Consider the following 13,355-nt stretch of genomic DNA (forward strand, 5'->3'; position numbering starts at 1 on the left):
AGCTCCTATTGGCAGAGGGGTAAATCAAGGAAGGGAGGAAAAGCGTTTCCAACATACATGATGGTCTAATTGGTCATTAATTACATGGAATTCGAGAGGGTTCAAGAACATCATGAATAACCATGAACTTTTCCCGAATTTTGATATAATCTGTTTGCAGGAAACTTTTTTGCTAGACACACCTATGATAGATGGATTTAATACAGTCTACGTTAAGGCCCGACGGGGAGTAAAGGGTAGGCCATTTGGTGGACTACTAACAGCAGTTAAACGTTCTTCGGGACTTTCCATGCAGGTAATTGATGTAGACAGGTCGGACATCCTGATTGTACTCTTAGAATGGCAGGAAGATGGCGAGAGTTTCGTAAGCAAATGTTTTTTGGTAAATGTTTACTTCAGTCCCCTAAAAGACAAACTGGAAGAAGCCTTGACAGCAATTTCTTTTACATTAATGGGTGAATTCCCAGATGATGGGGCCTCAGTGATAATCGTTGGAGACTTTAATGCAGAATGCTTAGAAGAGAATTGGTATTTAGAGAACAATAGAAAGTTTGTTTGTAAGGAATCCCGGGAGAGAGGAAAGAGGATTATCCAGGAATTTGAGGTGTGGAACCTTAGCATTATTAATGGTAATATGCAGATGGATATTCCACCAGCTTTTACATGGCAGAATGGGTTGTGGAAATCAACAATAGACTACATTTTCACTTCCAATGATCTAGCCATAAGAGGACTATCCCTGGAAGTAAAATCTCTGATATGGAGTGACCATTCCCTTTTGGAATTTAAATTGTTCAGTCCGACAAAACATGTTGAAACTGACATTGTGGGAGTGGAAATAAATTCAGGAAAGAATGAGGTCAAGTGGATTCCTAGGATTGCATCAGCATTCTTGTCTGAAATTGCAAACTTACCAGTAAATAAGATGGCCCGTCCATGTACAGCGGAGGGATTCCCTACGATTGTGAGGGAGTTGCTAGGTAGGTTAACAACAGATAGAGGCTTAACCCAGATGGTGGCAAGGAGGAAGGGTTCCCACTCCTTTGATGTAGAGGTCCAGGTACATAAAAAGGAACTACACCGAGAGGTGAGGTATCTCAAGAAATCTGCACCTCCAGGCTATATGGAAAAGGTGCGGATTCTAAAACAATCACACAGGAACTGGGTAAAAGGTAGAAAGTTTTTGCTATACATTAAGGATGCCGAGAGAATGCTGGCTTGTATGCTAGGGAATAGGCCAGGAATATTTTGGGACCTAATTAAACCAAAAGGTACACAAGATTATCTTCAGGCACATGCGGTCAGTGACATTGGTTGGGTGAAACATTTCACTGATTTGTACAGGGTGGAAGGTTTGGACCAATCAGTTACCTGGGTAGAGGCGGATTGGAAGGGTGCCCTAGAATGGGACTTGGAGGATATAAAGAAAGTGATAAAGAAAAGCAAGTCCTCGAATGCACCGGGACCAGATGGTCTTTCTAATCTGACCTACAAAGGTAACTTAGTAGTATGGTCACAGGTACTGTCTGCCTTATTTTTGGATATTCTGGCTAACAATTCGTTCCCCTCTACCTGGTCAGCAGCAACATTAATCCTGATCTTTAAAGGCGGGGATAGGTCTTCTCCACTTTATTATAGACCTATATCCTTGTCGGATGCTTCAAACAAAATATTTGCGAAAATGCTGCTGAAAGCCTTGCAAAAATGGGCGGTGGAATCTGATTCCCTAGATGCTTTTCAGTCAGGTTTTCAGCAAGAGCTGAGTACATCCACTAATTGTATGGTGATAGATTTATTAGCACACCAAGCAAAGGTCCAAGCACGGCCAGTATTTTTCGCCTTTTTAGATATTAGTAAAGCGTTTGACATGGTTAACAGGGCTTTCTTATGGAAAAAAACTATATGATAGGGGGTGTCCGGTAGCTCTGTTGAGTATTTTGGTGGCTCTCCATACAAATACAAGGATTAGAGTAAGGCTGGACGAATTAGGGAATTATTCCCCCTGGATTCAGACAAATAGGGGTTTAAGACAGGGGTGTGTTTTGGCACCCTTTCTCTTTTGCCTGTATTTACTGGGAATAGGAGGCTGTATGGAACTTGTAAAAATTTTCCCTCCAAGATTGGGTGCTATGGTTGTCCAATACTTGCTTTATGCAGACAACATTGTTATATGTGACCTCACAGCTATTGGGCTCCAAAGAGCATTAGTAGCCGTGGAGGGATTTCTAGAGAAACTAGACTTATCATTAAACACTGCAAAATCAAAGGTTCTGGTGTTTAAGGGGGGTAGGAAAAGCTGTAAAATAATGCCTTGGTACCTGAAAAATGGTAAATTAGAAGTTGTAAATAAATTTGTATACTTAGGGCTGGTAATTTATGACAAGCTCTCTGGTCCTGAATTACAGGAAGACTTAAGGGTAAAATTTGTAGGGGCAGGTGTACAACTCCGAATTTTCAACGGGAAATTCGGTAGATACTCTCTTTTACCAGCCCTAAAGTTATACAAACACCAGTTAATCCCAAAATTAATTTATGGGGCTCAAACTCGGAGTCAGCTGATTAACTGGTCACAACTAGAGGGGGCACTATGGAAAGGCCTACTTCAACTCCCGCAGTCAGTTCCTTTAGCAGGGATTTTGTTTGAATTAGGTCTGTTACCTATAAAGACTATGGTGGACTGGGGTAAGCTTCAGTTGCTGGTAAAAATACTGAACCCTCCAGGGGCGTCAATATATGAACAGTTAAACCTGGTAAGAGATCAGGGTAGCTGTAGGGTTCTTGGGGACCGGGTTTTGAATTGTCAATTGATGCTTCAACAGGCAAATATTTCAATGGAGGAATTGGAGCTGACACCGAAGGTCGCCAAGTTAAGATGGTGTAGATATGTATGGTCTAACCTGAGATCTGACATAATGGAGTATAAATGCTTTGGGGATCACTTTCTTTGGTCATGTAAAAGTTTTAATACTCCAGCTCCTTACCTTGAAAAGCACCCGTCGAGATCCTTTAGGACACAAGTGCTAAGATTAAGGTTGAATTTGTTACAAACAAAAGAAGCATTGGGTCGCCGTGCGGAAATTCCACAAGAACAGAGATTATGCCGGCATTGTAACAAAAATATTGAGACGCTAAAACACTTGTGTGTGACCTGCCCTAAGCTAGAGGACTTGTGGTCTTGTTTTTCAGCAGGCTTGGTTTTCTCCTCCGAGAATGAATTATGGAGGAGGATATTGAACTGTAATGAATTAAGCTTGACCATACATGTTTTTGAATTTTTAAGGAAAGCTGCAGTAATTTTATAAATGTTGGATATATGTATATTGGATTGTGTATTTTTGTATGTGTTAAAAGTACTGTGGTACTGTAGAACACAATAAAATAAATAAATAATGAATTGTGTGCATCCCTACCTACCGAAAGACAACCAATGCTGTGTCACAAAAAGACACACATTTATGCTGCATGAATGACTACCCCTTTGCAAAATACAACATGAAAATAGAACTATATCACCCAACCCCTCCCCATCTCCGCCACCCAACACACCATGGCATGTCCTGCAATGTGAAAGCAAACAAAGGAATGCACAACACATGACAGATGTGTCACAAAGTGCACTGTCCCAAATGGAAACAGGCCACAGACAATATGCTCCCAGTAATCAATAACAAACAGCACACATGACCAAATACTTACCAGGAACACAATACAGTAACACAGAATGAAACATTGCCAAAATATGACAGTACAAACTCAAAGTAATGGAAGTCATGCAACCTCAATAAGCCAGCACATCGACCCCTTCCAACTCCAGAGTGTTGCTGTCAGGCAAATGTGTCAGTGTACTGCATACAACATGAACTGCATCTGCAAAGGAGACGGCCTTGTGAAGACATGAAGAAGGTACCTGCGAATAAGGAGGAATACATGGATGCACAAGCACATATCAATACACCATGCAGTGTTCAATACAAAAACAAACCCCACTAGGGATGTCCACACAGTTATGACTACATACTGCCCACACAGCTCATGGGAGCCCAATGTCACTGTGTAAGTCACTGTCACTTGGTCACACCCTTTGCGAGCCCATGGAAACGGGAAGAAGGAGGGGTGTGTGTGTCAGGAACCCAAGCACCTAACCCAAACACAGGACAAGCCTGCATGTTCCCAGCCGGAATACACAGTGGATGCCCATGGGAGCCACACAAGGCAACACACTGTAAATAAAATATATAAAAAATGGCCATGTGGGGGCCAGGAGGGGGGGGCACCCAGGAGGTCCGAGGACAGGGTGCACACCAACACCCACCTGTGTGGATGTTGCGAAAAAAAACACCTCCATGGGCTCATGGCCTGCACGGCTACGCTAGTGTGGGAGAAGTGCTGCTGTCGCTCTCATCACACTCTGCTGCTGCATCAGGAGGTGGTGGTGCTATGGGAGGCAGCCCACGCAAAGCCCTGGTATGGTCCTCCATGGCAGCAAGCATGCGGGTGTGGAAGGTCACGTTCTGGAGGATGATAGTACGGAGATCCCCATGCAGCCCCTGACGGGTTGCCTGCATTTCTGCACGCATGGCCTCCCATGATGCCCGGATTTCCTCCCAAGTTGCCTGCAGCTCAGCTGAGAGCAAAAGTGTGAGCCGCTCCAGCTGCTGTTCTGTCCTCAAATTTGTGGAAGCCTCAAGTTCAACAAGAGTCTCCCTGAGGTTATGGAGTTCTACCCTCAGGGATTCCCTGTGGCCCTGTGACTCCATAGAAATGGCTTCCCGCAGAGTCTCCAGGGCCGTCCGTTGGTCCCTGTTGGATGCCAACATGTCTTCCCTGTGTGATTGGCAAATGGAGTCTGTTGCCTGCTGTTGTTGCTCCATCTGCCTTTCAGGGGGATAATGGAAGTGGCCACCCTCTCCATTGCCTGAGCCATCATTTCAACTGATGCTGCCTGTTGGGTTGCCATACCGTACATGGAGTTCTCCCATACAGTATTGCCTGGTGGCGTATGGCCACCGCATCGGCGGGCACCACACCTGTTTTGGGCAAGGCGATCTGCACCTTGCTGTGCTGGCACTGCCTGAGGCTGCAGGACTGCATTCCCCCTCTGATCTGCTGGCCCAGGAACAGGATCAGATGTTGTGGAGTGTGACCCTGCATCCTTAACCGCCAAAGAGGGAGTAACCGACACTGACATCCCATAGAGGGTTCTACCCCTGGTGCAGGTGGGTTGGACAGAACAGAATCCCTGCCAGAAACACTCAACTGCGATAGCACATAAGTCTCATCATCCGATTCAGAACCTGAATAGAGGTCTGGGGAGGTGCACCCAGAGACACCCCTGGACAGTACGGTCTGCAGTAACAAAGGGTTTTCACCCACCACCACACCACGTCCCCCACTGGTGCCCGGTCGTGCCTGAGATTCCTCCTGGGTCTGCACCATCTCCTCCACCTCAACAGCATCAAGTGTGTCATCACCTGCAAAAACATGAAAGACAATAAATGGAAACAGGCATGAGCACCATAGCACACACATAGGCCTGACGAGGCAGAGATCCAGTACATGAATTACACATGTCCCACATGACTATAACCCTGGCATGCATGCACTTTCAATGAGTTGGAAGGGGAGGCAAAAAGCACACACTGATGACACCAAGATGGTAAAGCAAGACATTTGCTGCATTCTGGGTAGCACTGGCATCACACATTAGCCTGTGAGTGGCATGTCTAATACACATACATGACACATGCCATCACACAGATGGCATGTAGCATAGCCATGGTACATTCCACAAGTACAGCCATATGTCAGTGAATGAGTACTGTCAGGCATCCATGTGAGATGGACATGATGAGATGAAAAATGCTACATAGTGTGACAAAATACGCATGTGCCACTCACTGCAACACATCCAGTGTAAAAGAATACAGTGATTGCAGGCAGATGTACACATCAATGGTTGGTCACTTAAACTTGACAGGAAACAACTATCATGTACCACATACAAACAGGCCCCAAAAATCAATGTGAGCAGGCCAATACTCAATCAGCCTGAATGGTCTAATCATTCACATAACAAGGTAACAAATGTGGGCCAATGTGGGGTGTAATCAATGACAGAAGCATGTCACATATGTGACAATAGGGCTGAAAAATGTGTTGCAAAAGTGGGAGAATTGAAAAAATCAGCCTGAATGAACACTGAAAAATTCTGAACAATGTTGTTGCAAGATGACAGTTCAAGGGCAACTGCAGTAATGTGGCGCTAAATGGCTACTGTGGGCAGAAGGGATACTGTCATACCCAAATCCAAGGCCAGTGAATGTTTTGGAGGAAGCACATGGGTGACCCATACCACTCAGGTGCACACACCCTCACCTGGCACTCAATCAGAACCTGTCACCCACACAACATACACATGGATTACACACACATGCATGGGCACTCACCGGACAATGCGTCGTAATCTGGTTGGTCTCCCACGCCTTGGATCTGTTCCTGTGTATTGAAGGTTCCAGCAACAGACTCATGTTCAGTGAGTTGGTTGTCCTCTTGTGGAGACCCACCGCCAGTCACCAGAGTAGAAGCATGATTTGAGGCCAGCCTGTTCTTTGCTCTGCGTTTCAGGTCATTCCACCGTTTGTAGCAATCATCAGCTGTGCGCCTCACAAAATCCAAGGGCACTAATGATGTCCGCGATGGTCTGCCAGTGTGCCTTACGTTGACCAAGTGTGGTCTTGCACCCTGCAGTCACCACCATTTCACAGCTATGTGCCGACACATAGGCCACAAGTGCATCAAGTTCGGCGTCATTAAAGCTAGGCTTCCTTGACGTGCCGGAGTGTGTAGCCGTGTCTGGGGTCTCAGCCTGTAGTGCCAGAGCACCCTTCTTCCTCTTTTTCAAAGGTGGTGTGGTTCCTGAGTGGCTTACACCGCTCTGGTCAGTAGGGGCAGAAGCGCCGATGGACTGGGTACTAGGAGTGTGCGAATGCACAATGACCATAGGTCTTGGTGCAGGCATTGGCTGCAGGGTGATGTTGGCAGGGGCAACGTCAGTTTGATGGACCGAGACTGACACTGTCCCGGCTGGGACACTCAGAGCTGGGGTGGATCAAGCTGCAGCTGCCCCTGCAGCCTCCCCACCCTGCCTTCTTGGGGCAGCAGATGACATAGCTGCTCAAGATCCATGTGGCCTGGTGACACCAACTTGCACCGCCACACGTGGCTTAGACTTGCTGACCTGGAAGTTAGCCTGGGAGTCATCCTGTGCCGGTTCAGGTCACAATGGGCTGGTCCAACAAAGGCTGAGCTGAGATGGTGTCAGCTACATTTCCCACACCCATGGGGGGTGGCATGGGTGTCCCTGATTGCTCCTCCACACATGGGGGTCTAGGGGCACCCTGCAAATCCTGGCCACATCCCCTACTGCGCCCACCACGCCCACCTTTTGGAGGTCAGCCACCTTTGCCTCCCTTACCGCTTGGTCGCCTCCCAACCATGACACTGATGTTGTTGTGCATATGGGAGTTGCAGTAAATGATTGTCCTGGGCAATTGGGAGTGAAAGGGGTAGGGTACTAGATGGAATTCGTACCTAGTGCCTTAGCAAGGCTTTCTGTGACCCCTGGGGGAAGATGACGGGTCACGCAAAGCACAGGCAACCCGAAAACAAAAAATAACGTGCACGCAACCCCTCGTAGACCACGTGCATGGAAAAATAAACCTGCACTACGCTGTGGCACGCAGAAACACAAAATTAAGCGTACGCGTAATACACGCAGCCTACAATGACCTCTGAAGGGGTATGCGACACACGGGGGAAGCACAGTTGGTAAATACGTGCACGACTCACCGTCTGCCTGGAAAAAGAACGTGAAAAAGACGCACGTGTGTGCATTGGCAACACCCCTGCCAAAAGAATAATTGTACGCTGTCTGAGGAGACAGGACAAAAGAAGTAAACGCTGTTTGAGGAAACTGGCCCAACAAAAAAATTGAACACTGTCAGAGGTAACGGAGTACGAACTTGAAACGCTGTGAAGTAATCGCGTGTGAACCAACAAGAAGTACAGAATTCACCCACTCGCTCTCCACAAAAAGCATGTACAAGGAAATGTCGTCTTACACATACCTTTTAAACCGGCCCACACGTACAACGTCACTTATGCGTGTACGCGCTAAGGCCCTTTCCTCCAATTACACGAGCTGACACTCGGACATGCAGTTTTTGCACATGTACAATGAACATGCACCCGTGTTGAGGGAAACGCCCTTGCGCATCATGTCACAGACGCGCACAACGCCCTAAGGGCCTTTGGTCCAATGATTTCACGTACATGTTCTGTCTTCACGTGCTGATTCACAATGCACCCGTCACGAGGGAAACACCCGCGCGCGTAATGTCACAGACGCGCTTACGCACTAAGGGCCTTTCCTCGAATTACACGCAGACATGCAAGATTTTCACGTGCCAAATCACTCCATATCAAGCTGGCCACGCAACAACACACGGAAGACCACGCTCCTGCCCAGAAGGCCGAATTACTGCCCCCCCAGAGCCCCAAGCACGCTCCCACTGGCCATCTGCTGCTGCCTGCCTGCCTGCCTGCTGCCCAAGTGCCCTGCTATTTGCTGCCTGCACGTCAGCCAGGGGTGCAGTTGCTGTGACCACCCCTGCTGGAACCAAAGACTCCCGACTGGAATACCATAGCTCCACAGCCCATCCCCAGGACCCAGTTGCCCACCCACACCTGCCTCTGGGGTTGCCATGCCGGGCACTACACCATCTACCACCACTGGCAACCCCCAGCCAGAGAGGCAGAGGGCCACCAGCTTCAGTGCCAGGGAAGTTGGTGTCCTGGTGGAGCAAGTCCTGGGGCAGTATGATGCCCTCTTTGGAAGTTTGCGCGCCGACTATGAAGGACGGACCAGGATCTGGATGGACATCGTGACTGCCATCAACGCAGAAGGGGTGGCAGTCCGCGACATCAAGCATGTCCGGAAGCGCTGGGAGGACTCAGGTCCAGGACCCTCGATGTGGCCCAGCGCCTCTTGAAGGCAGCAGATGCCAAGGGGCACCGGGGCCAGCTGTCAGACCACCAGGTGAGGGTCCTGGAACGCACACGCCCAGCGCTCCACGTCCAGGTCCTTGAGAGGCTGACCCGTCTGGAGTCGAGTGGTAAGTGTACATGCATACTGATTGGACGCTGTGCGTGTTGTGGTGTGCCAGTAGTGTGCAGGTTACACATGTGTTTTTGTAGGGCCATGTATGGATGTGTATGTACAGGGGCATGAGGCTGAGACATGTGAGTCCTCCCATGTGTGAGACACATGGATGGTGTATGTGTTGGTAAGCATGAAGGCCAAATGCCGGTGTGGGAGCACACAAGTATGCATTACCGTGTATGTATGTTGCCATGGTTGTGGTGTCACACATGGATGGTGGTTCCAGCTGCACAAAGGCTCTAACAGCACAAAAATAAAAGGAATTTATTAATCATCACTACTTGCCATTCCATTATTTTTCGGCGCACTATCAAGGGATAGCTCAACACAACCATTATATATTGTCACAAACGGAGTGGAGGGACTCTAAGTCTCCGTAGTAGCTAAACCTGGTGCGACGCAAGATCTTTAAAATCACCTCAACTTTCATCGAAAAACCCTTTTAATTTAACTGGGCGCGTAGGTACTGCAGCAGGTGTCATCACAAACAGTCCCTCACCAAGAATGCAATATGCACTGTGTACATGTGCATGTGTGTGTATTTGACAAGTGTGCAACTGTGATGCAACATGGATGCATGTGGCACTGACATGTAGAAGGCTGAATGCCAGATGTGACATGGATGTCGATCTCTTCACTGTGACAGTTGTTGGACATGTACACATGCATGTGAGTGTGGTGGCGTGTGGGCATGTGTTGTGCACTTCCCGTGTTTCATGTGATGTCAGGCTCAGCTTCGGATGCTCATGCTGTTGTATGCGTATGGATGGTGCTGCATGGTGCAATATTGCTGTGGATTTGCTCATGTGTGGGGTTACAAATGACATGTGTGTTGTGGAGTGTGATGCCATGTCTGAAGTTTGACAATGCCACTTATGTACAACTGTCATGTGTGTATCAGTCCATTGTACAGTGCCCTGATGCCTGTGTTTTATCTCTCCCTGTCTGCAGCGTCAACTGATGAAGAGGGCGGAGAGGGTGCTGTGTAGCACAGCGGCAGGGATCGCACCACCAGCCGGAGACACAAGGCCTGGCTCCCCTCCCAGTTTGTCATATCGTTGGGGAGTGAGGAGACTGGTGCTGCGTCCCAGGCCACAGCTGCCGAGGGTAGGTCCAAGAGGCGGAGGTGGACTCCTCTGCAGGAGAAGGGGCAGCAGAGACCCCACAGGGTCCGACGGAGGAATATGGCACGGAGTCATCCAGGTTGGTGGGGTGTTTGGTGGAGGACGCTGCAGAAGGGACACACACAGGGTCTGGAGGTGGGGATTCCACTGGTGCTAGTGGTGCAGTGCAGGACCAGGGACAGGAGGCAGCACAGGCTGCCGCGGAGGTGCCTGTGTGCAATCCTGTCCCACTGCCTCATCTGGCACCAGCAGGGATGCCTACGTCCAGACCCGTTTTCAGGGAGGGGATGAGCGCACAACAACTGGCCTTCCTCTCCCTGCGGACGTGGCTATCCGGGACCGTGTTGAGCCTGTCCTGGCTGGGATAGCGTTGCGTCAACGGGGCATGCAAGGTGACCTGCGGTCTTTTCATGAAGAGACTGCACGTCATCTCGGATGCCTCTTTGACCACGTTGCCCTGCTGGGACGGGTCTCCAGTGCTGGATTCCTCCGTGTGCTGGACCTTCTTGTGACCCCCCTCCTCACCTGAACCCACTACGTGCCATTCGTCCTCCATGCCATCTTCCCACCCATGTATCACCTGGGTACCCTGTGTAGCTGCCTCTAACCCAGTGGCCAGGCTGGTGGAGGACACATCCCTGCCACAGTCCGGAGTCAGACGTCCAACAGGGGGGGCCACCACGACAACTGCACCCCAGCCGGAGGACGACGTGCAGGCAGCAAGAGCCAGGGCGCAGGCACAGGCACAGCAGCAGCAGCAGCAACATGGTGGGAGCAATGATGGCTCGGGGCCTTTAACATCGGAGGGGCCGGCATCGGCCAGAGGGCAGGAGGACCCAGGATTTCAAGTGTCTTCCGTGTGGCAGAGGTTGGGCCACGCCATAGATGCGGAGCAGCAGCGGGCGGAAGAGGCACGGCTCACAATGGTCAGGGCGGAGAACTCCATGCGGGAGGGCCCTGAGGCGGGCCGTGAGCCTCGAGGCAATTCGCAGGGAGTTGGAGGTGAACATGTCGTCGTCCCTGTGAACCCTCGGGCCATGGAAGAGGACTGCCTCCAGGACATTGAGCGGGAGTTTGATGATGCCTGGCCCGGGACATCCAAAAGTGAGCCATCAGACTAGCCCGCTGCCATTGTAAATAGTTAGTTAGGGTTAGGTTTCCTTTTAATTTTTTTTGGGCGCTTGGACAATACCCCACATTTTTGTATATAGTTCTTCGTTAGTTACTGCATTTTTGTAGGTTTCATTAGGACAGTTGGGCTGATGGACCCAGGATTTGATACTTGAAAATAGTTGGAGTGTGGATTTGGCAAGTATTTCTTTTTGGATTTCTCCATGGAGCAATGGATTTTACTTTTTCATTTCTGTTTGGATTTGCTTTGTTGGAGGGAGACTTTGGAGACAATGTTTCTTCTTATATTTTGGATTCTGATTTACTTGTTTTATCATTATGTGACAATCTGCTTTGTTTTCCTTATGTCCTTAGTTTTGTCTTTAATTTTGTTTCAACGCTATTTTTGGTTCAATAAATTTTTTCACATACTTCAATGTCTGGTATTCTCTCATTGGTTTCATGCATGTCACGAGATGTGGGTTTTCACATTCACTGGCACCCAATGTGTGTGTGTGACGGACATGTGTTGATGTACATACATGCCATTTGGATTGTTTCATGTAATGGCCATTTCAATGTGGTGTGTATGTTATGTTTGGTTGGTTTTTTGGCCAAGCGGGGCCGTGGGATTTGGGTGGCCATGAGGGCCATGATTGTGGGTCATGTTGACGTGTTGGGGGGGACATGAGTGGGGGCCTGCTGGCAGGTGCCCCTGACTGCTGGGGGATGGGGTGCTGGGGGACATGAGTGGGGGCCTGCTGGCAGGTGCCCCTGACTGCTGGGGGATGGGGGTGCTGGGGGACATGAGTGGGACATGAGTGGGGGCCTGCTGGCAGGTGCCCCTGACTGCTGGGGAATGGGGGTGCTGGAGGACATGAGTGGGGGCCTGCTGGCAGGTGCCCCTGACTGCTGGGGGATGGGGTTTCTGGGGGACATGAGTGGGGGCCTGCTGGCTGGTGCCCCTGACTGCTGGGGGATGGGGGTGCTGGGGGACATGAGTGGGACATGAGTGGGGGCCTGCTGGCAGGTGCCCCTGACTGCTGGGGGATGGGGGTGCTGGGGGACATGAGTGGGGGCCTGCTGGCAGGTGCCCCTGATTGCTGGGGGGTGGGGGTGCTGGGGGACATGAGTGGGGGCCTGCTGGCAGGTGCCCCTGACTGCTGGGGGGTGGGGGTCCTGGGGGACATGAGTGGGACATGAGTGGGGGCCTGCTGGCAGGTGCCCCTCACTGCTGGGGGTGGGGGTGCTGGGGGACATGAGTTGGTGGTCACTAGTGCAAGGTGACATGTGGCCTGGCTGGGGGCATGCCAATGGTGGATGGACTGCCTGCGGGACATGACAAGGGGTGCTGGGTAGTCCCCTGTGGTGTGGGTTTCCTGCAGGGTCCGTGGAGGGGGTAGAGGGCACACCTGTGAGATCCCACACTGCCAATTGACGTGTGGGACTCCCCGCGCACCCCCCCTGGATACACGTACCCCACTCTGACAGCGAAAGCACGTGTGGAACTTCCCCTGTACCGCGTTGTACACGTACCCCGCTCGCACAGGGCCTATCACGTGTGAAACTTCCCACGCACCCCCCAAATCCACGTACCCCGCTCGCACTGGGCCAATCGCGTCTGAAACTTCCCACGCACCCCCAAATCCACGTAGCCCGCTTCCACTGGACCAATCGCATCTGAAACTTCCTGCGCACCCCCCAAATCCACGTACACCGCTCGCACTGGGACAATCCCGTGTGAAACTTCCCGCGCACCCCAGTAATCCACGTACCCCGCTCGCACTGGGCCAATCACGTATGAAATTCCCACGCACACCAGTAATCCACGTACCCCGCTCGCACTGGGCCAATCGTGTGTGAAACTTCCCGCATACCCCAATAATCCACGTACCCCGCTC

Source organism: Ambystoma mexicanum, chromosome 12 (genome assembly GCF_040938575.1).
Source record: "Ambystoma mexicanum isolate Mex_15411 chromosome 12, UKY_AmexF1_1, whole genome shotgun sequence".
In the NCBI taxonomy this organism is placed as follows: domain Eukaryota; kingdom Metazoa; phylum Chordata; class Amphibia; order Caudata; family Ambystomatidae; genus Ambystoma; species Ambystoma mexicanum.